Source organism: Macaca thibetana, chromosome 10, assembly GCF_024542745.1.
Source record: "Macaca thibetana thibetana isolate TM-01 chromosome 10, ASM2454274v1, whole genome shotgun sequence".
Taxonomy (NCBI): domain Eukaryota; kingdom Metazoa; phylum Chordata; class Mammalia; order Primates; family Cercopithecidae; genus Macaca; species Macaca thibetana.
In genome coordinates, this window is record NC_065587.1 from 21,028,669 (window position 1) to 21,055,704 (window position 27,036).

The following is a 27,036-nucleotide window of genomic DNA, read 5'->3' on the forward strand; positions in this document are numbered from 1 at the left end:
GTATATTCTCTTTTATTTTTGGCATATATATATCTGCGTGTGTGTGTGTATATATATGCGCATATATATATTTTTAGAGACAGGGTCTCGCTCTATCGCCCAGGCTGGAGTGCAATGGCTCAATCATAGCTCACTACTACCTCAAACTTCTGGGTTCAAGTGATCCTCCTGGGTAGCTGGGACAACAGGCATGTGCCACTTTGTCTAGCTAATTAAAATATTTTTTAGACCGGGCACGTTGGCTCATGCCTGTAATATCAACACTTTGGGAAGCCGAGGTGGCTGGATCATGAGGTCAAGAGATCGAGACCATCCTGGCCAACATGGTGAAACCCCGTCTCTACTAAAAATACAAAAATTAGTTGGGCATGGTGGTGCACACCTGTAGTCCCAGCTACTCAGGAGGCTGAGGCAGGAGTATCACTTAAACCCGGGAGGCGGAGGTTGCAGTGAGCTGAGATCGTGCCAGGCACTCCAGTTTGGGTGACAGAGCGAGACTCATCTCAAAAAAAAAAAAAAAAAAAAAATTTGTATATATATATATAAAAATTAGGCCAAGGTGGGTGGATTGCTTGCACTCAGGAGTTTGAGACCAGCTTAGGTAACATGATGAGACCCTTCTCTACTAAAAATACAACAACAAAAAAATAGCCAGGCATAATGGTGCGTATCTTTGGTCTCAGCTACTCAGGAAGCTGAAGTGGAAGGATTGCTTGAGCCTGGGGGTCAGAGGTTGCAGTAAGCCAAGATCATGTCACTGCACTCCAGCCTGGTGACAGAGTGAGACCCAGTCTCAAAAAAAATTATTTTTTTATAGAAACCAGGTCTCACTTTGTTGCAAAGGTTGGTCTTGAACTCCTGGCTTTAAGTGATCCTCCCTCCTCAGCCACCCAAAGTGCGGAGATTACAGGCATGAACTACCGTGCGAGCCTACCTGGCTTCTTTCACTCAACATTATGTCTATTAGACTCATTCATGATTTGACATGTAGCAGGGGTTTATTGTTTTTCATTGTTGTCCAGTATTTTATTATATGAATAGATCATAATTATTTATCCATTCTACTGTGGATGGATGTTGGGGTTGTGTGTACATGTTTGTTGAACCTAAGCACTCATCTCTCTCCCTCTCTCCCTCCCTCCCTCCCTCCTTTCCTTCCTTCCTTCTTTCTTTCCTTCCTTCCTTCCTTCCCTCCCTCCCTTCCTTTTTCTCTTTCTTTCTTTCTTTCTTTCTTTCTTTCTTTCTTTCTTTCTTTCTTTCTTTCTTTCTTTCTTTCTTTCTTTCCTTCTTTCTCCTTCCTTCTTTCCTTCCTTCCTTCCTTCCTTCCTTTTCCTTCCTTCCTTCCTTCCCAGGGTCTTGCTTTGTCACCCAGGCTAAAACGCAGTGGTGCAATCATGGCTCACTGCAGCTTCGAACTCCTGGGTTCAAGCGATCCTCCTTCCTCAGCCTCCTGAGCAGCTGAGATCACAAGCATGAGACACAATGACCAGGTAATTTTTGTTTTGTTTTGTTTTGTTTTGTTTTGTTTTGCAGAGGCGGGATTTCACCATGTTGCCCAGGCTGTCATCAAACTCTTGGGCTCAAGTGATCCCCTTGCCTCAGCCTCCCAATGTGCTGGAATTACAGGCATGAGTCACCATGCTCAGCCCTAAGCACCCATTTCTGATATGTAGGAAAGGAGTTGCTGGTAAGAGGGTAGGTAGATGTTCAGTTCTGGGAAATGCTCCTAACGAGTTTTCCAATTTGTATCAATTTAATTTATCCTCCCACCACCAGTGTATGAGAATTCCATGGGAGTATAAAATTTTATGTCATTAAACTCTGACAAACGATTGCCTGCAAGTCCAACTATGATCTATCTGTTCTTCAGAATTCTCATTTCAAAGTGTTTTTCTGTTCAAACGCAAAAGTAGAGAAAGTGTCTAAGAAAATCTCAAAGGCTTCAGGGCACGAAGATGACATCAGAGGTCAGGAAGTTAAGAAATTAGAATGGTCATTTTCTTGGCAGACTTGGAGTCAGTCACTGCTCTGAGCCTCAGTTTCCTTATCTTTAAAGTAAAGCCAATGGATGGGCTCATTTCTAACATTCTTTTTAGTTCCCAATGTCATGATTCCAACTTGAAAAATGTTGATGTTGTAATGTTAAGTAAAATGATAGAGGCCAGGCACAGTGGCTCACGTCTGTAATCCAGCACCTTGGGAGGCTGAGGCGGGCGGATCACTTGAGCTCAGGAGTGCAAGACCAGCCTGGGCAACATGGAGAAACTCCGTCTCTACTAAAAATACAAAAATTAGCCTAGCGTGGTGGCAGGCACCTGTAATCTCGGCTCCTCGGGAGGCTGAGGCAGGAGAATCGCTTCAACCCAGGAGGCGGAGGTTGCAGTAAGCTGAGATCGCACCACTGCACTCCAGCTTGGGCAACAGAATGAGACTGCCTCAAGAAAAAAAAAAAAAAAAGTCAAAGGGTAGAAAGAACATATGCTGCCACTTTGGAAAATATACGACTGGAGGAAAATAAACAATGCTTATATTGTTAGATTGTTGCATATTTATTTTCTTTCCATGTTTAATAATACAGGATTTTTAAATTTGTGGTTATATGAGTCTAAAATATTTGTGTATGTAAATATATATTTGATGTATTAACATAATAATATTAGCCTACCATATTAACATACTATAGCACATGAACTAATTATTTTTCCATTTTTTTATTTTTTAGAGACAGGGTCTCGCTACGTTGCCCAGGCTGGAGTTCAATTGCTCTTCACAGGTGCGATCATAGTACACTGCAGCCTCAAACTCCTGGCCTCAAGATGTCCTCCCATCTTGGCCTACCAAGCAGCTGGAATTATAGACGTGGCTTTCACTTTCATATATAATATAAAACCTGAGATTTCATTAACTCCAGATATATCATCAACTCAAATTATTAGACACTTTGAAGCCAACTAATATTTATTCAAGAAATACTGAGCACCTTCTCTGTGCCAGACACAAGGCTTGGCCCTGAGGACATGATTGGTGAAGTAGACATAGGACTTGAATGTCTAGGAATTTATCACCTGCTGCAAGGGACAAGCACATCAATAGACAAGTACAAGGCAATGTGCTAAGGTTTATTTTTGGCAACTTGGGAACTTACAGGAGGAACCTTACTCAGTTTGAGAAAGTCAGGAGGGTTTCCTGGAGGACATGGCACTCAGCTGAGGCCTGAAAGATGATTCTAAGTACACCAGGTACAAGGGGAACAGGAGTGGGAAGAGCATCCTCTGCAGTGGGACTAGCTGGGATACAGACATGGGAGCTAGAGGGGTGAGATGGTCATGGAGCCACAGTTGAGTCAACTGTGGGTGTTTGTGGGACAAGATAAGATACAGTTGAAGAGGTTAAAATACCCCACACAGTTCATTGAACTGCCATGGAGAACCATTGCAAAATATCAATCCGGGGCTAGTCAGTAACCATTCAGTTTTGTTCCAAATTCCCCAGATACGGCTGACCATAAACTGAGATATTGACAAATACGTATAAACTGGGATGTTTTCATGCCCTGCTGGCACTGCTGATTTTCTCATAGGGAGCTAAAGGATTGTCAAAGGCAAAAAGTACTGTGTCTGCTGGTCTCATTGGCAATCAACAGGAAGCAAGGTTTCAGCCCGGGGAGGTGTCCAAGGGCCCTATTAGGAAGATGACACAGGTGGCTGGACAGGGGCCAGAGGGTTGAGAAAATGAGGCACTCATCCAAACAGTGTCAGGGATTATCCGTGGGCATTGGTATAGGGCACAGAGCCCAGAGGAGCAGAGACGTATTGTGACATATGTCTATCTATAGTCAGTAGGGAAGCGGCAAAGCCACTAGAGACAGGGAGACAGCCCATTCTCCTCCTTCCTCTTAGTATCGCTGCAAAAGCTGCTTTGTGCCTTGTCACCGGCAAGCCACCCCAATGAAACACTCAGTGACCGAGTGGCATTGAGAACACATCAGTAGTAGCATGATACACTGGTCAGAACCACATGAGCTCAGCTGGAGGCATAGCCGCCTTCTCTCTTTGGCTGGTGACAGGTTGATAAAGTTCTCAAGTCCTGCAGTCAGCCCCTGACAGCTTCTCTGGGCAACAGTTCATGTTGGGATGCTTCTGCCACCCGCCTGTACACCCCAGGCACAGCAGCTGGCCGGCTACTGCCTCCTACCAGGAAAGGTCTGGACCTCACTGGAATTCCAGAAGCTTGACTTTCAGTCCCTTCGCGCAGTGTCCTCTGAGTGCAGCTCCTGATCAGCAGGCAGGAGGCCAATTTAAAAACACAAAACGTACTTATTTCTCACATGTCTAAAAAGTATAAAGACAAATCTAAATCTCAGACCAGCTAAAATCTTTGACTTATCCTAGATTCCCCTAAAAGTAGAGTATGAGACCGGGCAGGGTGGCTTATGCCTGTAATCCCAGCATTTTGGGAGGCTGAGGCAGGCAGATCACCTGAGGACAGGAGTTCAAGACCAGCCTGGCCAACATGGCGAAAACCTGTCTCTACTAAAAATACAATAATTAGATGGGTGTGGTGGCACATGCCTGTAGTCCCAGCTACTCAGGAGGCTGAGGCAGGAGAATCACTTGAACCCAGGAGGCGGAGGTTGCAGTGAGCCGAGATCTCACGACTCCACTCCAGCCTGGGCAACAGAGTGACTCCATCTTTAAAAAAAAAAAATTGGTTGGGCACCTGTAATACTAGCACTTTGGGAGGCCAACACGGGTAGATCATGAGGTCAAGAGATGGAGACCATCCTGGCCGATATAGTGAAACCCTGTCTCTGCTAAAAATACAAAAATTAGCTGGGCGCTGTGATGCGCACTTGTATTCCTAGCTACTTGGGAGGCTGAGGCAGAAGAATCGCTTGAACCTGGGAGGCAGAGGTTGCAGTCAGCTGAGGCAGCACCACTGCACTCCAGCCTGGCGACAGAGTGATAGTCCATCTCAAAAAAAAAAAAATTACTCAGTCTCAGTAGTCTATTATAGCAGTACAAAATGGACTAAGACGTGCTCAGCATCCTTCCCTCCATTCCTGGGAACAGCATCTCCATTTTGGGATTGGGAAACCACCCTCTCACTTCCAGTCCCTGTGACTGGGTGAGGCTAACCTCTCCTTGTTCCCAAGACACCAACTCCAAGGGTTGCTCAAGTCCCAGTTCCAGCCAATCAACACAGCCTGTTCCTGCCTGCCAGCTACAATGATTAGTTCACGACCAGTCCCTGAATCGTAGGTGCTTTAGATCTTCATTTGAGTATTCACACAGCCATGTATTTTGGGAATACAATTCCATCCCATGGGTAGGACCTGAGAGGCTTAAACTAACCAGTTTAAGTACATCCATTCCACTGAATGAAGACACTAATTTTGGAGTGAGCATGTGACCAAAGTGGCCCAGCCAGCCTGCCTCTCAAGACTGGCTTGGAATGCTGGAACACGTGTGTTCTTTCTGTGCTCAAGGGAAGAAGGAAGCCCATGGTGCTGGCTGCGGATGGAGGGCATCTTTTTTTTTTTTTTTTTTTTTTTGAGATGCAGTCTCGCTCTGTCTCCCAGGCTGGAGTGCAGTGATGCGATCTTGGCTCACTGCAAGCTCTGCCTCCCAGGTTCATGCCATTCTCCTGCCTCAGCCTCCCAAGTAGCTGGGACTACAGGCACTGGAGTGCATCTTAAGACCCCGAGGTGAACCATTCTCAGTAGAACACCTCACTATATATGGCAGAGCAAAAAGACAAAACCGGTCCCTGAGGACCCAGGCGAGTTGTTGGATCAGCCAAACTTGAAGCTTAACTTACTTCTGGATCTCCACTTATGTGCACCAATGATTCCCCTTCACTGTTTAAGTCCATTTATGGTGGATATTTTGTTACTTGCAAGCTGAATGCAAACCTAACCAAGCCTGAAGTTAAACCTAAAAGAGAACCATGAGTTCATGTAATAGAAAGGTCCCAGGCTGGACGTGGTGGCTCAGGCCTGTAACCCCAGCACTTTGGGAGGCCAAGGCGGGTGGATCACCTGAGGTCAGGAGCTGGAGACCAGCCTGGCCAACATGGTGAAACCCCATCTCTACTAAGAATACAAAAATTAGCCCGGTGTGGTGACGCATGCCTGTAATCCCAGCTACTTGGGAGGCTGGGGTAGGAGAATTGCTTGAATCCAGGAGGACGAGGCTGAAGTGAGCCGAAATCCTGCCACTGCTCTCCAGCCTGGGTAACAGTTGGAGACTCTGTCTCAAAAAATAAATAAATAAAAGAAAAGTCACAGGGTAGAGACACTCCAAATAAGCTGAGGCTTTACATCCATGATCTCATTTGATTGTCATATCATACTGGTCACTACCATTCCAATCCCCATTTAATAGATGAGAAAAAAAAGATTCAAAAAAGTGATGGCACCAACCCAGTAGTTCTCAAGCAGAAGAAATTTTGCGCCCCCTCCAACCCAGGGGACCAGGTACACTTGATACTGTCTACAGACATTTTTGGTTGTCATAACTTGGGAGTGGGGAAGAGGAAGGAGGGAGCTATGGTACTGGCGTCTAGTGAGTAGAAGCCAGAAATGGTACTCAATGTCCTACAATGCATGAAACAGTCCCCCACAACAAGGAATTATCCAGGCCAAATGTCACTAGAGCTGACATTGAGAAACCCTGCTTGATTAATCCAGGGTCACTTGGATGGTAGGCTCAGATTCAAACCCAAGTCACTCCACAGAATGCTGCTTGAGCCCACTCTAAAAATGCAATACATCCCTATGCCAGAGCCAGTCAAAGGGTGGCTACAGCTAAGGCTCGGGAAAGCGAGAGGTCTGAGAGCTCAGGAGTAATGGAGCCCGGCCACTTCAGGGGCACCGTAATCTTGTACCAACTTCACCCTCTGTCAAGTGCATTCCAAGGTGAGCCCCTTGTGGGTTCCTGCTTCATTTCTTGGCCCTGGTGGCCTGTGCTTTGGAGGACCTAGGGAGGTCTGTGGCTCCATGCCCAAGGTCCCAATTCCATTTCTACCTATTTGCCTGGCATTTGCTCTCCAAAACTGGAAATTAATAATTCATTTTGCAGGATGAATAATTCAGCAGAGAGGACAAAGGGCCACTGGCAGTGGTTGACACCACAACATCAGTCTATGTTTTCTTCTAAAGGGAGAGGGGACTGGGCACAGTGGCTCATGCCTGTAATTCCAGCACTTTGAGAGGCTGAGGCAGGTGGATCACCTAAGGTCAGGAGTTCAAGACCAGCCTGGCCAACATGGCGAAACTCCTTCTTTACTAAAATATGTAAAAATTAGCCATGTGGGCCGGGCGCGGTGGCTCAAGCCTGTAATCCCAGCACTTTGGGAGGCCGAGACGGGCGGATCACTAGGTCAGGAGATCGAGACCATCCTGGCTAACACGGTGAAACCCCGTCTCTACTAAAAAATACAAAAAACTAGCCGGACGAGGTGGTGGGCGCCTGTAGTCCCAGCTACTCAGGAGGCTGAGACAGGAGAATGGCCCGAACCCGGGAGGCGGAGCTTGCAGTGAGCTGAGATCCGGCCACTGCACTCCAGCCTGGGCGACAGAGCGAGACTCCGTCTCAAAAAAAAAAAAAAAAAAAAAAAAAAAAATTAGCCATGTGTGGTGGTGCACGTCTGTAATCCCAGCTACTTGGGAGGCTGAGGCAGGTTGAACCCAGGAGGCGGAGGTTGTGGTGAGCCGAGGTCGTGCCATTGCACTCCAGCCTGGGCAACAGAGTGAGACTCCATCTCAAAAAAATGAAATAAAATAAAAATACAAAATTAGCCAGGTGTGGTGGCACACTCCTGTAGTCCCAGCTATTTGGGAGGCTGAGCATCAAGGATCACTTCAGCCTGGAAGGCTGAGACTGCAGTGAGCTGTGATTGTGCCAGACACAGCAAGACTCTGTCTCAAAAAAATGAAAGAATGGGCTGGCCGCAGTAGCTCACACCTGTAATCCCAGCACTTTTGGAGGCCCAGGTGGGCAGGTTGCTTGAGCCCAGGAATTAGAGACCAGCCTTGGCAACGTGGCAAAACTTCATCTCCATTAAAAACAAATAAATAGCCAAATAGCTGAGTGCGGTGACTCATGCCTGTAATCCCAGCTACTCAGGAGGCTGAGGCAGGAGAATCACTTGAACCCTCGAGGTGAAGGTTGCAGTGAGCCGAGATCGCGCCATTGCACTCCAGCCTGGGTGACAGAGTAAGACTCTGTATATATATATACACACACACACACACATATATATATATATAGTCAGGCGCGGTGGCTCAAGCCTGTAATCCCAGCACTTTGGGAGGCCGAGGCGGGCGGATCACGAGGCCAGGAGATCGAGACCATCATGGGTAACAAGGTGAAACCCCGTCTCCACTGAAAATACGAAAAAATTAGCCGGGCATGGTGGCAGGTGCCTATAGTCCCAGGTACTCGGGAGGCTGAGGCAGGAGAATGGCATGAACCCGGGAGGCGGAACTTGCAGTGAGCCAAGATCACGCCACTGCACTCCAGCCTGGGTGACAGAGCAAGACTCCGTCTCAAAAAAAAAAAAAAAAAAAAAAAAAGTATATATATAAAATATAAATAAAAGAAAATTAAAAGAAAATAAAATGATAAAGAATAAAGGGAGAAGGGGCTAGGTGCAGCAACTCAACTATAATGTAATTCCAGCACTTTGAGAGGCCAAGGCAGGAGGATCACTTGAGCCCAGGAGTTCAAGACCTGCCTGGGCAACATAGTAAGATCTCATCTCTAAAAAAAAAAAAAAAAAAAAAAAAAAAAAATTAGCCAACACCTATAATCTTAGCTACTTGACAGGCTGAGGCAAGAAGATCACATGAGGCCGGGAGTTCAAGGCTGCAGTGAGCCATGGTCACACCACTGCACTCCAGCTTGAGCGAGAGTGGGAATCTAACTCAAAAAAATAAAAAATAAAATAAAGGGAAAGGGGAAAAGAAACTCTACATCCAGGATGATCTCTGGATGGAAATGACACCAATACTGGACAATTTAAACAAGCCCCCCTTTTGGGAATGGGCATTGGTGAAGACATTGGGGCTACCTAAAGGGAATTCTGGACTGTGTTTCCCTCCCCACATCACTTGCAGCCTCTTGAACTTTCACAGTCCATTACAGCCCAGCTTGATTGGCACCTACTCCAGTAAGCTTTCCCTGACATCCCTAACCAATTGAAGCTGAAAATGTATTTCTGATTCCATGTATTAACCACTGACCACTGCCCTGACCACTGCCTGCCTCTCAGCCTCACACTAAGCCATGTTTCTATCACCACAGATTCTTGGGCCTTGAGATGGCTTTTCTTTTTTTTTTTTTTTTGAGACGGAGTCTCGCTCTGTCGCCCAGGCTGGAGTGCAGTGGCCGGATCTCAGCTCACTGCAAGCTCCGCCTCCCGGGTTCCCGCCATTCTCCTGCCTCAGCCTCCCGAGTAGCTGGGACCACAGGCGCCGCCACCTCGCCCGGCTAATTTTTTTTGTATGTTTTTTTTAGTAGAGATGGGGTTTCGCCGTGTTAGCCAGGATGGTCTCGATCTCCTGACCTTGTGATCCGCCCGTCTCGGCCTCCCAAAGTGCTGGGATTACAGGCTTGAGCCACCGCGCCCGGCCGAGATGGCTTTTCTAACTAGAAGGGAACAAGAGGTTCACCAGGGTGCTGGTGTGAGTTGCTCTTAGCCTTTTGAGGATGTTTCTTTAAGGATCAGATGAAGCCTCTCAGCCTCTCTACTGAAAAATGTTCCCCAAACACAACTGTGTACAATTCAAGAGGGACACAGATCTTGGGAGCCCCTTCATGGACCTGAGTTTAGAATTCGTGCCTCATGGGGAGCCTTCTGTTAAGGAGAGGAATTACAGTTGTTCAGAATGTGTGCTATGGTTTGAATGTGCGCCCTCCAAATTCAGGTGTTGCCAATGTGACAGTATTAAAAGGTAGAGCCTTTACGAGGTGATTGAGTTAGGTGCCCTCATGAAAGGATTTTTTTTTTTTGCTCTTGTTGCATAGGCTGGAGCACGGGGCCACAATCTTGGCTCACTGCAATCTCTGCCTCCCGAGTTCAAGCAATTCTCCTGCTACAGCCTCCCAAGGAGCTGGGATTACTGGCGCCTGCCACCATGCCCAGCTAATTTTCTGTATTTTTAGTAGAGATGGGGTTTCACCATGTTGGCCAGGCTGCTCTTGAACTCCTGACCTCAGATGATCCACCCACCTCGGCCTCCAAAAGTGCTGGGATTACAGGCATGAGCCACCGTGCCCGGCCTCATAAAAGGATTTGATGAAGGAAGTTCAACCTTCTTGCCCTTCCTCCTTCTGCCATGCAAGAACACAGTGTTCCTTCTCGCTGAAGGATACAGCAAAACGGCACCATCTTGCAAGCAAGAAAGCAAGGCCTCACCAGACAACCAAAGCTGCTAGTGCTTTAATCCTGGACTTCCCAGCCTCCTGAACTGTTAGAAATAAATTTATGTTCTTTGTAGGCTGGGCACGGTGGCTCACACCTGTAATCCCAGCACTTTGGGAGGCCAAGGTGGGCGGATCATGAGGTCAGGAGATCAAGACCATCCTGGCTAACATGGTGAAATCCTGCCTGTACTAAAAATACAAAAAAATTAACCAGGCCTGGTGGCGGGCACCTGTAGTCCTAGCTACTTGGGAGGCTGGGACAGGAGAATGGCGTGAACCTGGGAGGCAGAGCTTGCAGTGAGCTGAGATTGCACCACTGCACTCCAGCCTGGGTGACAGAGCAAGGCTCCGACTCAAGAAAAAAAAAAAAATAAATTGATGATCTTTGTAAATAGCTCAACCTCAAGTGTTCTGTTTTAACAACACAAGCGGACTAAAACAGTATGGAAAACAGCTCAGTCTCTCAGTCTTGCCTCTCCTCAAAATGGCCCTGTCTCAGGGCCAAGGTATTTTAAGGAAGTCAGTAATCAACAAGGAGCTATTAGACACCTTCTATGTGACCCTGGGCAAGTCATTGCCCATCTCTGGACCACAGTTTCTTACTTGGAATTGGAAGAGTTGGTCTAGATTATCCTAGCACTTTGATTCAATCATTCAGTCAGCAAATATTTATTGCACACTATAAGATGCCAGGTACCAAGCTAAGCACTGGGGATAAGGTTGGTGAACAAAACAGATGAGGTCTCTAATTTGTCAGAACACATAGTCTAACGAAGGAGTCAATCATTCATTGATGACACATAAATACAGGAAGATAAGCTGTGACCAGTGATACACAAGGGAAGTGAAGGGAGCTAGCTAGGAATGCGTGTATCAGGAAAGTGATTATAACCTGGGAAAAGATGAGATGAAGAGGAGGCTTTACTTTGACAAGGAGAGCAGGGGGTTGTTTCAGGCCGAGGAAGCAGCATGGGCTAGTTCCCTGAGGTGTGAAGGGGCCGTTGCACTCAAGGAATTAGGTCAGAGCAGCGGCATACTGAAATCTCTGGGGACTATGCAAGCCCAGAGAGTAGATACTCAGCAAGAAGAGAAAGTAGGGTTCCCTTCTTTTCGTGATGGTCAAGGTAAATCTTCCAGTAACTTCTTTTCAAACTCTCTCAAGGAAAGCTGAAGAGCTGGCGATATTCCACTGGATTGAAACCCCAGGTTTAATGGCCAAAACTGCCAAGTATCAATCTTTCCCATCACCAGGATAGCCGGAGACCTCTTGAAATTCCTTCCTTTCAGATCCTACATGGAAAGTACAAGATGTGGCTGGGCATGGTGACTCACGCCTGTAATCCCAACACTTTGGGAGGCTGAGCTGTGAGGATCGCTTGAGTCCAGGAGTTTGAAACCAGCTTGGGCAACAGAGCAAGACCTCATCTCTAAGAAAAAAAAAAATTTAAATAGCTGGGCACAGTGGCTTGCGCCTGTAATTCCAGCTATTCAGGAGGCTGAGGCAGGAGGATTGCTTGAGCCAGGAGGTCAAGGCTTCAGTGAGCTGTGATCACTGACACTGCACTTTAGCCTGGGCAACAGAGCAAGACCCTGTCTCAAAAAAAAAAAAAAAAAAGAATGTACAAGATGCTACCAAATAAAAAATGTTAAATCTTGACGTGAAGCAAAATGCTCGCTGCCCCAACCCCCTCTGAATTTAAACCACGTCCCAGCGTTTGAGGAATTGTTTCTACCTCCTGGTTCTGTGGCTTTATTGTCCCACCCTGATGATTATAGAGAGACCTGAACATGCCAACTGCCACTTTGATGGGTGGTCTGAGTGCAGAGTCTCCAGGCTGCATGGAAGCAGACAGGGCCACCCTTTCATCTCCCTGGGTGGGGCTTTAGGCTAGAGCCAGCATGGAAACTTTTGTTCCGGTGCCCATTCTGCCATCTCCCCCACTGCTGGGTAATTCTGAAAGGTCCCATTCCCTCTTTGGGCCTCAGTTTCCTCATCCATAAAATGAAAGGTTTGAGTTACATGTTCTGTAAGCGTTTTCTTCGATTTGGGGAATTCTCTGCCCTCTGATTTCTAAAACGTGTTAACTCTGACTTTTTTTTCATCTTTCTGACTGTTGTTCACAGACCAGTGACAGGAGGCAAGACGACCACTATTTGTAAATTATAATGAATGGATAATTAGCTGCCTTCAAATTAAAGCTCTCTTCCTGGAAGCCAGGAGACCTGGTTTTTAAGTTGTTTACCATTATCATCACTTAACGCTGTTTTCTCACTAAAACCAAAAGGGGTAGGAGACAATGACAAGCAGATGTTTTGTTATTAGGGGCCCTGGGGGATGATTTGAGACTTTTCACTGCAGTGATCATTCTCTAGAATCTTCTGGAGTCAGCAGAAGCTTTGATGAATCCGACAGAGGCCAGGGGGATTGGACAGACACAGAATGGAGGCCTATCGAAAGAAAACCTGGCTTAAGAGAAAGCTGCTAGGGATAGCAGTTCCTGGCTGAGGACAGTGTGGATTATGAAATTAATATATTTATGTGACACCTTGCAAAGAGATTTCAACTGCCATTATTTCATTTTCTCATGAGGACACTTTGCCAATGGTTGAGCTCACACTGCTATTACTTCTCACATGAATCTTTTTTATTAAATGGTCTCGCTGGCTGTGGTTGATTTCCTGTTAAAACAGTCACCAAAGATCTGTAAGACAGAAAACAGACCAGTAGTTGCCCATGGATGGGGAAGAAGGACTAATTCCTCTCCACTTGAATCAGAGCTGGCTTTGTAACTTGCTTTGACCAATAGAATGTGGACGAAGTGATAGTGTGGCGTTCCAGAGCCTAGGGCTTGAGAAAAATGGCAGCTTCATTCATTCCTGAGAGGTCTTACAAAGATACATACATACATACATACATAAAAAGAAATATGACGCTTCGGCCAGGCGCCGTGGCTCATGCCTATAATCCCACCACTTTGGGAGGCCAAGGCAGTCGGATCACCTGAGGTTGGGAGTTTGAGACCAGCCTGACCAACATGGAGAAACTCCATCTCTACTAAAAATACAAAATTAGCCAGGCATGATGGTGCATGCCTGTAATCCCAGCTACTTGGGAGGCTGACGCAGGAGAATTGCTTGAACACGGGAGGTGGAGGTTGTGGTGAGCCAAGATGGAGCCAATGCACTCCAGCCTGGGCAACAAGAGAGAAACTCCATCTCAAAAAAAAAAAAGAAAGAAAAGAAAAGAAAAGAAAAGAAAAGAAATATGGCAGTTTCTTGGCTAGGCACGGTGGCTCCTGCCTATAATCCCAGCAATTTGGTTGGCCAGGGCAGGTAGATCGCTTGAGCCCCGGAGTTCGAGACCAGCATGGGCAACGTGGCAGAACCCCATATTTACACAAAATACAAAAATTAGTCGGGCATGGTGGCATGCACCTGTGGTCCCAGCTACTTGGTGGGGCTGAGGCAGGAGAATTGCTTTAGCCCAGGAGGTCGAGGCTGCAGTGAGTAGTGTTGGCACCACTGTACTCCGGCCTGGGTGACAAAGTGAGACTCTGTCTCAAGAAAACAAAAAACAGGCCAGGCACAGTGGCTCACACCTGTAATCTCAGCACTTTGGGAGGCTGAGGATTGGCCAACATGGTACAACCCCATCTCTACTAAAATACAAAACTTAGCTGGGTGTGTTGACAAGTGCCTATAATTTCAGCTACCCTGGAGGCTGAGGCAGGAGAATCACTTGAACCCAGGAGGTGGAGGCTGCAGTGACTTGAGATCATGCCACTGCACTCCAGCCTGGGTAACAGAGTGAAACTCAGTCTCAAAAGAAAAAAAAAAAAGAAAGAAGGAAAAGAAAAGAAATATGTTTTCCATTTTTTACCCTCTTGGGGTCTAAACCACCACACAGAAGCTCCAGCTATACCACCATTTCTCAAGCTCATGATTATTAATACTTTGGGTGAGATAGTTCCTTGTGGTGAGGCTGCTCTGTGTATTGCAGGATGTTTAGCAGCATCCCTGGCCTCTAATACCTAGTTCCTCTAGTAGTGACAACCAGAAATGTCTCCAGACATTGCCATGTGTCCCCTGTGGGAGAAAATCACCCCTGCTTGAGAACTGCTGGACTAGACTACTGAGTGATAAGAGAGACCATGTGGCAAGAGAGCCCCACCCAGCTGCCAGCTATTCCAGCCACCCCAACTCAGATGCCAGACATATGAATGATGCTGTCTGGGACGTTCCAGCCTCAAATGAGCACGCAACTCAGTGTAACCAAATGATAACACCAGCTGACACTACGTGGAGCAGAAAAACCACTCAGCTTAGCCCAGCCAATTCACAGAATCATGAGACATAATACATCTTTATAAGCCACTAAATTTGGGGGTAGTTTATTATGCAGCAACAGATAACTGTGACACAGGCCTAGCTCCATTCTTTTATCTTTTTTTTTAAGGCAAGGTCTTGCTCTGTCAGCCAGTCACCCAGGCTGGAGTGCAGTGGCATCATCATGGCTCACTGCTGCCTCAACCTCCTGGGGTCAAGTGATCCTCCTGCCTCAGCTTCCCAAGTAGTTGGTACTAGAGGCGTGAGCCACCACACCCAACTTTTTATATTTTTTTGAAGAGACAGGGCCTCTCTATGTTGCCTAGGCTGGTCTCAAAGTCCTGGGCTCAAGTGATTCTCCCATCTTGGCCTCCCAAACTCTCGAGATTACAGATGTGAACCACTGCACCAGCCCTAGCTCCATTCTTGCTATCATCTATTCTGTCCACTGCCATGGCTATTAGAGTTATCTTTTTTCTTTTATTCTTTTCACAAAACTGCCTACCATTGACTACTAGAGTTATCTTTCTAAAAATTTCTCAGCTTCATTCAAACCCTCCAGGACCTTCCCCACCGTCAGTTGCTTAGCATGGTCCACAAAGCCCTCCGTAATCTGGCCTCTCCTTAAAATGCCCTTAAACTCTGAGATTCAAGCTATACACATTTACTTGCAATTACCTGAATGGTCCATCTTCTTTTACACCTCTGGGTCTTTGCTCCTTTCCTTGTTAAGTTCTACTAACCTGTCAGTTCCTAGATTTCCTGAAAACTCAGATTAAACAGCATCCTCCCCAGAGAGTCCATGTATATCCTACTACATACGATGCTTTTCCTGGCCAGGTGTGGTGGCTCATAACCTGCAATACCAGTTGGGAGGCTGAGGTGGAAGGATCACTTGAGCCTAGGAGTCCCAGGTTGCAGTGAGCAATGATGGTGCCACTGAACTCCAGCCTGGGAAACAGAGTGAGACTTTGTCTCAAAAAAAAAAAAAAAAAAAAAAATTTTTTTTGGCCAGGCACAGTGGCTCATGCCTCTAATCCCAGCACTTCGGGGGGCCGAGGCGGGTGGATCACATGAGGTCAGGAGTTTAAGACCAGCCTGGCCAACATGGTGAAACCCCGTCTCAACTAAAAATACGAAAAAATAGCGGGACATGGTGGTGGGTGCCTATAATCCTAGCTACTTCAGGAGGCTGAGGCAGGAGAATCACTTGAACCTGGGAGGCAGAGGTTGCAGTAAGCCGAGATTGCACCATTACACTTCAGCCTGGGTGACAAGAGCAAAACTCTGTCTCAAAAAAAAAAAAGGTTTTTCCCTTATGACCTCAAAGCATTATGTATATGCCTATCACAATACTTCTTAAACCGTGCTATATGATTTATGTTTTATTCATATTTCTGACAAGACTGTGAAAACCTTGAAGGCTGGAATTGAATCGTTACTTTATTGATGATAACTGGCACATGGTAGGTGCTCAATGAATATTTGTTGCTGAGTGATTATAGTAGGTTGAACAAGCATTATTATACAGCTAAGGAAACAGAGGCTTAGATAAGCTAAGCAACTTGTCCAGTTTGCCTAGTAATTAAGGGATATAAATGGGCTTAACACTTACATCATTAGACTGTACAACCAATCCATCAGCTACCTCTTTACCATGTACCTCTCCAGAACACCACTGGTCTAATAAAAGAATACCAATTGGTGGGTACCCAAGGTATACCTGGTCTATCCAGAAGCTAATATCTCCTTATCCCTAATCTAGCAACTTGAAATGCCAGCCACTGTTTCTGGTCATGATCTTGAACAGTTAACAATCTCACCCCTCTTGCCCCAGTGTGTACCAGTCATAATCTTTAGAAAAGGCTGGTCAACTAAACAGGAGAAGGACTGAGCACCTAAAAGTTGTATTAGGACAGAAGCCCAACTCAAAATGGCTTAAGCAAAACAGGCATGAGAAAAGCCTCAGGGTACCTGAATTCAGGTTTGCCTAGATCCAGGGTTCAAATGATGTCATCTCTCTCTCTTTTTTTTTTTTTTTTTTTTTTTTTTTTTTGAGATGTAGCCCGGGCTGGAGTGCAGTGGCCGGATCTCAGCTCACTGCAAGCTCCGCCTCCCGGGTTTACGCCATTCTCCTGCCTCAGCCTCCGGAGTAGCTGGGACTACAGGCGCCCACCACCTCGCCCGGCTAGTTTTTTGTATTTTTAGTAGAGACGGGGTTTCACGGTGTTAGCCAGGATGGTCTCGATCTCCTGACCTCGTGATCCGCCCGTCTCGGCCTCCCAAAGTGCTGGGATTACAGGCTTGAGCCACCGCGCCCGGCCTCATCTCTCTCTTTCATTGTCTCTCTGCTTATCATTCCTTTTCTTGGCTCTGCAGTTCTCTGAGTTGGCTTCATTCTCAGGTTCTATGTGGTGGCCTCCAGCCAGCATAAGTTTATTCTTACTGCTAACAATCTCATCAGAAGGAGAGCTTCTCTTTCCTTTTGATTTCAAATAAAGATACCAGAATTGGGTATCACTGGATAGATTTGGCAGACTGGATGGAATGGCTCATGCCTGTAATCCTAGCACTTTGGGAGGCTGAGGCGGGAGGGTCACTTGAGACCAGGAGTTCGAGACTGGCCTGGGCAATATAGACCCTGTCTCTTAAAAAAAACAATTGAACATCATGTATCCACTCTTGAGCCAATCACTGTGACTGAAGGTTTAGAATATGCCATTTATTCAGGCTCATATTAGATTGATGTGGCAGCTTCCAAGATGGCACCCAGTGATCTTGCCTTCTGATATCCATGCCCTTGTATAGTAAGACCCCTCCCACACTGAATCAAGACTGGCCTATGTGACCAGTAGAAATGTGGCTGAAGTGATAGTTTGTGACGTCTAAAGCTAGGCCACAAAGACATTGGTGCTTCTGCTTTGATCTCTTAGATTGTTCGCTTTGAGAGATGCCAGGGGCCATGTGGTGGGGACACTCAACTAGCCCTGTAGAGAGGAACCGAGGCCCCTTGCCAATAGCCAGTACCAACCCAGCAATCATGCGAGTAAACGATCCACTGCAGAAGTGAATCCTTCAGCTCTAATCAAGTCTTCAGTCCTAGCTGACAACTGATTGCATCTTCCTGAAAGACCCTAAGCCAGAACCACCCAGCCAAGCCACTTTGGAACTCCCAACCCACAGACACCATATGGGATAATAAACTATTTTTTTAAATTGAGATGGGGTTTCACTATGTTGCCCAGGCTAGTCTTGAACTCCTGGGCCCAAGTGATCCTCCCACCTTGGCCTCCCAAAGTGCTGGGATTACAAGCATGAGCCACTGCACCTGGCCTAAAAAACTATTATTACTGTTTTGTTTTGTTTTGTTTAGACGGAGTCTTGCTCTGTTGCCCAGGCTGGAGTGCGTGGTGTGGTCTTGGCTCACTGCAGCCTCTGCCTCCCGGGTTCAAGCAATTTTCCTGCCTCAGCCTAGCAAGTAGCTGGGATTACAGGCGCCCGCCACCACACCTGGCTAGTTTTTTTGTATTTTTAGTAGAGACGGGGTTTCACCATGTTAGTCAGGATGGTCTCAATCTCCTGACCTCGTGATCTGCCCTCCTCAGCCTCCCAAAGTGCTGGGATTACTGTTTTAAACTGTTGTATTTTGGGATGATTTGTTGCATAGCCCTAGATGACTAATACAATTTTGGACATTTAAACTCTGGGTAAGGGGTCAATGCCACTCCATACATATTGAAATGGGAGTGACGGTTCCCTAAGGAGTGATCAAGTTGCTATTGGTAGGAAAACAGAGGAAATAAACACTGGACGCCAAACAACAGCTAATCTCAACAATGAGTGCTCTGCAAACACATGCTTGCTGGAGGACTGACATGCAAAAGAAGGGAACACTGATTCATCTGAGGTGACTCAGAGTGTCTGGGCCAGGCAAGACTCAGACCTAGATATTTCAGTGTCTATTTTGTAGCACTGAATATTGACAGTTTTCTCCCTAGTTACCCCTAGACTTTGTTGATTATACGAACCATGGACACTCCTCTCTTTTGCCAACCCAAATAGTTGTTCTTAGTTGTTTTTCTTTTAATCTAGAGGAGAAGCCAGGCCAAGAAATTGCTCTGTATTTGCATGTTTGCAAATGACTTATGCATGATTTGAGGCCTCTCCTGTTAACCCGGCTTTTAAATTTAATTTCAGTTGGACACATATTAGCTCAGACAAGAATGTGTCCTTTGTAAACCAACATTCCTCATTAAGCTTTTTCGGCAAGGGAGAAAGATGAAAGAAATGTAAAAGTTAACACTCCAGCTGATAGGGAGTCTCCTTTCTTCCTTCCTTCCTTTTCACTAACATTTTTCGAGCATCTACTATGTTCTTGGCATTGTCTATATTATCTCATTTAAGCCTTCTGTTTTGTTTTGTTTTGAGACTGAAATGCAGTGGCACAACCACAGCGTACTGCAGCCTCCACCTCCCAGGCTCAAACTATCCTCCCATCTCAGCCTCCATAGTAGCTGGGACTACAGGTGTGTGCCACCACACCCAGCTAGTTTTTTTATTTTTATTTTTTGAGAGATAAGTCTCATTATGTTGCCCGGGTTGGTCTCGAACTCTTGGTCTCATGCAATCCTCCCACCTCAGCCTCTCAAAGTGCTGCAATTACAGGCACGAGTCACCACATCCAGCCTTAAGCCTTCTAATGATGAGGTGGATATTAACTATCTTGTTTAACAGATGAGAAAACAGATACATTTGGAGAAGTTGGTGATTTATTGGATGTTTTGACTTCTTACAGTCATGTTATTTAGTTCCAAAACCTTTGTGATATGAACATCTTTGTACCCATAGAAAAAGATGGAATCAGTGCATATATTTTTTTCCGGAATTATTATTTTAAGGACCAAAGACTGCTGTATGTGATTTTCTCCCAACCAGTCACCAGGATACAGATTGCATTTTCCATGCGTCCAGTGTGTGTGGATGACAGAGAAGAAACAAAACAACACAAAACAAAACACACACAGTTTCTGGCACCTTTTTCTGTCCCTTCCATGTCAGTAGAAGATCAGTTTTCCAAAAATGACAGCAACAGACTGGCATGGTGGCTGTAATCCCAGCACTTTGGGAGGCTGAGGTGGGAGGATTGTTTGAGCCCAAGAGTTCAAGACCAGCCTGGGCAACATATTGAGAAACCATCTCTACAAAAAAATTAAAAATTAGCCAGGCATGGTGGTGCATGCCTGTAGTCACACCTACTCAGGAGACTGAGGCAAGAGAACTGCTTGAGCCCAGGAGGCAGAGGCTGAAATGAGCCATGATCACGCCACTGCACTCCAGCCTGGGTGACAGAGGGAGACCCTATCTCTAAATAAATAAAATAATAATACTAACAGCAATAAAGGGAAACATTCACTGTTCTGACACAGCTTGTGGCACTTGAGACCTCTTGGAGCTTGGGAAGGGCTCTTGGTAGGGAGGTTATGAGGACAGGCTCTGTGGTTAAACAGGGCTGAATTCAAATCCCCACTCCACCCACTTACCAGCTCTGTGACTCTGGTCTAGTCTTTAAACCTCTCTTTAAAATGGGGTAATAATAGCATCTACCTCTTATCATTCTTACAAAGAGTCAAGGAGCACCTGGCTCAGTGGCTCATACCTGTAATCCCAGCAGTTTGGGAGACCAGGATGGGCAGATCACCTGAGGTCAGGAGTTCGCGACCAGCCTGGCCAACATGGCAAAACACTGTCTCTACTAAAAATACAAAAATTAGCCCACTGTGGTGGCATGCGCCTGTAGTCCCAGCTACGAGGGAGGCTGAGGAAGGAGGATGGCTTGAACCTGGGAGGCAGAGGTTGCAGTGAGCCGAGATCGTGCCACTGTACTCCAACCTGGGTGACAGAGTGAGATTCCATCTCAGTAAAAAAAAAAAAAAGTCAAAGAGATAATGTATATTAAATGCTTATTCCAGTGCCTGGGATGAAGCAAGGGTTTGACAAATGTGGTCATTACTATCACAATTGTCTTTATCTCTCTGCACCTCTACCTCCTCTGCTGCAGACCTGGGGTTGATATGTGTCCTCTAAGTATCTGTGGCAGGCAGACTCTAGAATGGCCTCCATTGATTTACATCTTTTGGTATTCCTGCCCTTGTGTAATCCCCTGTGGGCAAATCCTGTGACTTGCTACTAACAAATAGAACATGGCAAAAGTGATGTCACTTTCATGATTAGGTTACATGAGATTGTAATTTCTCTCTTGCTAATAGAATCTCCCATTGCCTCCTTTTGTTTGTTTGAGACAGGGTCTTGCTCTATTGTGCAGGCTGGAGTGCAGTGGTGTGATCACAGCTAACTGCAGCCTCGAACTCCCGGGCTCAAGCAATCCTCCTGCCTCAACCTCCTAAGCAGCTGGGACTACAGGCATGCACCACCATGCCTGGCTAATTTTTAATTTTTTTTTGTAGAGACGAAGTCTCGCTATGTTGCCTAGGATGGCCTCAAACTTCTGGGCTCAAGCAATCTTCCTACCTCAGTCTCCCAAAGTGTTGGGATTATAGGCATGAGTCACTATGCCCAGCCGCTACTGCCTTCTTTGAATTTTTTTTTTTTTAATTTTTAGAGACTGGGTCTTGCTATGTTGCTCAGGCTCTATTTGAACTCCTAGGGGCAAACAATCCTCCTGCTTCAGCCTCCCAACCTGCTGGAACTACCAGCATGTGCCACCACTCTTGGCTTCCTTGTTAACTTTTAGGCTTTCATGCTTTGATGAAGCAGGCTGCTACACTGGAGAAGCCTATGTGACAAGCCTTTGGCCAAAATCCAGCTAGGAACTGAGACCCTTAGTCCAACAACCATTAAGGAACTGAATTTAGCCGGTAGCCATGGGAACTCAGAAGCAGACCCTTTTTGAGTTGAGTCTTTAAATGAGACTCCAGCCCTGGCTGATACCTTGATTGCAGTCTTGTGGGTGACCCTGATGCAGAGGAGCCGGCTATGCCATCCTCAGATTCCTGGCCCACAGAAAATGTGAGATAATAAATGTGTTTGTTGGCCAGGCGTGGTGGTTCATGTCTGTAACCCCAGCACTTTGGGAGGCCAAGGCGGGCAGATCACGAGGTCAAGAGATCGAGACCATCCTGGCCAATATGGTGAAACCCCGTCTCTACTAAAAATACAAAAGTTAGCTGGGGGTGGTGGCACGTGCCTGTAGTCCCAGCTACTTGGGAGGCTGAGGCAGGAAAATCGCTTGAACCTGGGAGGCGGAGGTTACAGTGAGCCAAGATCGCACCACTGCACTCTAGCCTGGTGACAGAGTGAGACTCTGTCTCAAAATAAATAAATAAATGTGTTTGTTATAAGTGGCCAGCAGTGTGTTGTTGTAAGTTTGTGGTAATATGTTATGCAGCAATACAAAACTAATATAAAATCCAGCTCCTCTCATCTCATTTCTGGTTTACAGGCCATCTCTCCTATTTCCTCAGCACCTTGCATTCATCACATTGACTCGTTGCTATTGGTTTTCTTGCACTCCCTATTTTGTAAGCTCCTTGAGGACAGGCACTGGACTAAGCATTACTTGTAGCCCTAGTGCAGATAGCAGGGGTTGGCAGGAGGGTCCTGGGAAATATTTCACAATCCCAGGGTAGGGTTGTGTTTTCCATTCGGGGGCTTCTATAACACCCCAATAATGATGGTGGTTGGTTTTGAATTCTTACTGTATGCCAGGCACTGAGATGAAGCCAGGGATGTGTGTTCCTAACAAGTTTTCTGTGATGATTCTGATGCATAGCCAGACTTAGGAACCACTAAATCTACATTACCTGAGACATTCTGTAGAAAAACTGCATCCTTCTCTCAGGACAGCTATACTTGTACCTTCATTAAAAAAAAACAAAAACAAAAACCAAAAAAACCTGTATTGCATACATACAGAAAAGTGCACAAATTTTAAGTGTACAATTTGATGAATTTTCCAAAGTGAACACATCTACATGGCTACCACCGAGATGAAGACAGGGGTGACCCCAGCCTCACTTGTGGCCCCTCCCAGTCCACAGCCCCAGAGGAAACCACCAATCTTAACACCATCACCACTCATGAGTTCTGTCTGTTCCAGAATTTCCCGTAAACGAAATCGCAGTCTGTACTTGTACATCTGCTTAATATTATGTTCGTGCTTTTGACTTGTTAAAATTTCTCTTCTGGATTAAATATGTAAAACGGTGACTAAGGAGGTCGGGCAGAAGGTGGAAGCCTGGGATTCCGAGACGCCTTCTTAGGTACCCAGCTTGGATTTCCCGAGAGGTGTAATCACGTAGGGGACGTAGGAGGGGAAGGAGGCGTGGCTACAGACTGCCGAGAGTGGGGCGGAGTCTTAAGAATTGAGGTGCTGCCCGGGTCCGGCTTCCCGGCGGTAGTTTGCTCTGCTCTGGGGGCGGGGCCAGGCCGAGACTTCCTGTCTGCTCCTGCGGAATCGCCGTTTGACCCCGGAAGTGCGGGCGCCCAGGGAGCTGTCACCGTGGTCGGCGGCTGCGGCGGCGGCGGCGGCGGCGGAGGAGGTGGCGGCACAGAGCTGGTGGTGGAGCCGCCGAGGTGAGTACGTGGCTGGTCCCTGCCGGATGCAGGGCAAGAGGCCCCGGAGGAGCCGCGGCTGTGCCTTTGGCACCCTTGGCTCTCCCACCCTCTGGCCTCCATTGCGGGGCCCGCGCGTACGCTGAGGGGTTGTGAGCCGCCCCCAGCTCCCGAGACTTGGCCGCCAGGGTCAGGAGCCACGGTTCGAAGTTCGGCCCCAGGGTGGCCTTGGACCAGCCACGATCCCCCCACGTCCTCACACCCGGGGCTTCAGTTTTCTCAGGGTTCACTCATTCGTTCAGCAAATATTTGTGGAGTGCTTCCTATGTGCCAGACACAGATCTAGGCATTGGGGATACACATAAAGCAAGACAGACAAGGCTTCTGCCCTCATGGAGCTTACAGTCTAGTGGGAGGAGATGGTCAACGACAAGCAAATGCACGAGGTCATTAAAGCTGTGACACTAACTGGGAGAGTAGATACTATAGGCAGAGCAATCAGAAGGTCTCTGAGGAGAGTAATATTCAATTGAGAGACTAGAGGAATGATGACAAAGAAACTGAGGAAGCAATAGCCCCGGGGATGTTCCCAGGCCATATTGTAATTGGGTGCTTGTAGGGAGCTCCCGTCCCTTTCTTAGCTTTTGGCTTTCGCTGTCCTGCCTGGCAGGGGAATACAGTGGTGGCACAGACATAGTCGTGATTATTGTGTGTCCTTTTGAAACTTAAAGTTCAGATTGCCTAGTTCAATTTCTTTTTTTCCCCCCCAAAACGGGGTCTTGCTCTGTCGCCCAGGCTGGAGTGCAGTGGCGCGATCTCGTCCCACTGCAACCTCCACCTCCTGGGTTCAAGCGATTCTCCTGCCTCAGCCTTCCGAGTAGCTAGGATTACAGGCATGCGCCACCACGCACAGCTATTTTTTTTATTTTTGTATTTTTAGTAGAGGCGGGGTTTCACCTTGTTAGCCAGAATGGTCTCGATCTCCTGACCTCGTGATCTGCCTGCCTCGGCCTCCCAAAGTGCTGGGATTACAGGAGTGAGCCATCGTGCCCAGCCCTGCCTAGTTAATTTGTACCCATGCTTTAGACAAAAACTCAGGTCTTCCTTGACATCCCTCCTCCCTCAAGCCAGGTGTCTCTTTTAAATGCTGCCACAGCTTCATGAGCCTTACCTATATAGCTACATCATGGTATTGGTTTTTATTTGTTTGTATGGCTAATTGGAAAAGTATCTGTCTTTCCCCATTATGACTGTAAGCTCTGTGAAGGGCAGGACCAGGTTTGTTATTTGCCCACCTTAATATTCTCTGGGCATCAGTGCCTGCCACATAATAGGTGCTCAAAAATATTTGAATGGCCGGGCAGTGACTCATGCCTGTAATCCCAGCACTTTGGGAGGCCAAGGCGGGTGGATCACCTGAGGTCAGGAGTTCCAGACCAGCCTGGCCAGCATGGCAAAACCCTCTCTCTACTAAAAACACAAAAATTAGCCAGGCATGTGCCTGTAATTCCAGCTACTAGGGAGGCTGAGGCGGGAGAATCTCTTGAACCTGGGAGGCAGAGGTTGCAGTGAGCCGAGATCGTTCCTCTGTACTCTAGCCTGGGTGACGGAGTGAGACTCCATCTCAAAAAAAAAAATGAAATGATTAACATACTGTTTGCTCTCCCATGGTTTATAAAAGGTCTTTTCTGCCACCAGGTTATCATCATCTCTTTCTGGTCATGTCTCTCCCATACTTACATGAGTCCTCACTGCTTTCAGGTGAAATACTAAAATCTTTTTTTTGTTTGTTTTTTGAGACGGAGTCTCGCGCTGTCGCTCAGGCTGGAGTGCAGTGGCGGGATCTCAGCTCACTGCAAGCTCCGCCTCCCGGGTTTGCACCATTCTCCTGCCTCAGCCTCCTGAGTAGCTGGGACTACAGGCGCCCGCCACCTCACCCAGCTAGTTTTTTGTATTTTTTAGGAGAGACGGGGTTTCACTGCATTAGCCAGGATGGTCTCGATCTCCTGACCTCGTGATCCGCCCATCTCAGCCTCCCAAAGTGCTGGGATTACAGGCTTGAGCCACCGCGCCGGGCCAGAAATACTAAAATCTTTAGTGTAGCATTGAGGCTTTTTTTTTGAGATGGAGTCTCGCTCTGTCGCCCAGGCTGGAGTGCAATGACATGGTCTCCGCTCACTGCAGCCTTCGCCTCCTGGGTTCAAGCTATTTTGAGGCTCTTTTTAAACTGGTCCTGTCTTCCCTATCCAGCTTCTCTTCTCTCTTCACTTCTGTCATCCCCTATCTGACCTTGTGTTTTCAGCAACACCAAATGTCTCCCTCTTCCTTCAAAGCCACACTTTTTAGACAGGGTCTCACTGTGTCCCCTAGGCTGGAGTTCAGTGATGTATTATGACTCCCTGCAACCTCACTCTCCTGGGCTCAAGCAATTCTCCTGTCACAGCTTCCCAAAGTGCTGAGACTGCAGGCGGGAGCCACCTCACCCAACCCAGAGCCGCACATTTTAAGACTCTGAGCCTTTGTTCATGCTTGCTCTCTGCTTGGAATGTCACCTTTTCCCCCATTCTTCAACATCGAGGTTATAGATCACCTTCTTTGTAACATCCTTCATTTCTCTACTGTACATTTCCTGTTACAGCTTTAATGCCGAATGATAGTCAGTTATATGCCTAGGACCCAGATTATATGCAGGACATTTCCTGTTACAGCTTTAACGCCAAATGATAGTCAGTTATGTGCCTAGGACCCGGATTATATTCAGGAATTGTTTGCTGAATAAACCAGGAAGCCCAAAGTGTCTTGCCTCTGGTTGAGACTTGAATAATAACAACTAAATTTTATTGAGTGCTTATTATGTGCCAGGTATTGGGTTGAGCACTTCACATTGATTACTTCTCATGGCAACCCTGGAAGTTTATGTACTATTACAATTCTGATATTACAGAAGAGGCAGTCAAAAGTTACAGAGGTTAGGGAACTAACTGTCTCAGGGTCTCAACATGGAGAAGAAAAGGTGGAGCCAGGATTTGAACCCAGGCTGTAGGACTGTAGCGCTGTCTCCTTACCACCACACCAGACTAGCCCTGAACTGCCCTGGCCGGCAGTGGTTTGTAAGGGTGAATTTCTTTTAAAAAAAAAAATTTTTTTTTTTATTTTTTATTTTGAGACAAGGTCTTGCTCTGTCACCTACGATGGAGTGCAGTGGTGCCATCATGGCTCACTACAGCCTTGATCTCCTGGGCTCAAGTGATCCTTCCTCCTCAGCCTCTTAAGTAGCTGGGACTACAGGTGTACACCACCACACCTGACCAATTTTTGAATTTTTTGTAGAGATGAGGTCTCACTATGTTGCTTAGGTTGGTCTCAAACTCCTGGCTTCAAACAGTCCTCCCGCCTTGGCCTCCCAAGTGTGGGGATTACAGGCGTGAGCCACTGCACCTGGCCGTGAATTTCTTCTGAAAGCAAATGCTGTCTCTACCTGTCTCGGCCTGGACTGTGGGGCCTAGAGGTTAAAGGGTGGAGACTTGCTTCCTCCTCATGAGTTTTTTTCCACCCTGTGTCTCACAGCCAACACTCCCGCAGCCATCTTCAGCGGGCAAGCCTGGAAGGAATTGGGCCTATCAGTCATTTAGAGTTCTGCACTGGTGTGCAAAGCAGTGGTGTTTCCAGCTCGCCTTCCAGCATGGCTAGAGGGTTAGGAAAATAAATT

General features: G+C 46.8%; 2 protein-coding genes across 6 annotated transcripts in view; both read left to right on the plus strand.

The window, feature by feature from the left end:
* Positions 1-27,036, plus strand: part of ASCC2 (activating signal cointegrator 1 complex subunit 2) — a 402,689-nt gene that overhangs the window by 327,988 nt on the left and 47,665 nt on the right. For 3 of the 5 annotated variants that reach the window (XM_050806795.1, XM_050806797.1, XM_050806798.1), the window contains exon 1: positions 23,235-23,348. The gene's annotated coding sequence lies outside the window, so the exon portion shown is untranslated. Of the gene's footprint in view, positions 1-23,234; positions 23,349-27,036 lie in introns of those variants that run through there. The other 2 variants (XM_050806794.1, XM_050806796.1) reach the window with 1 other exon arrangement.
* Positions 1-27,036, plus strand: part of ZMAT5 (zinc finger matrin-type 5) — a 357,894-nt gene that overhangs the window by 218,045 nt on the left and 112,813 nt on the right. The window lies entirely within an intron of this gene.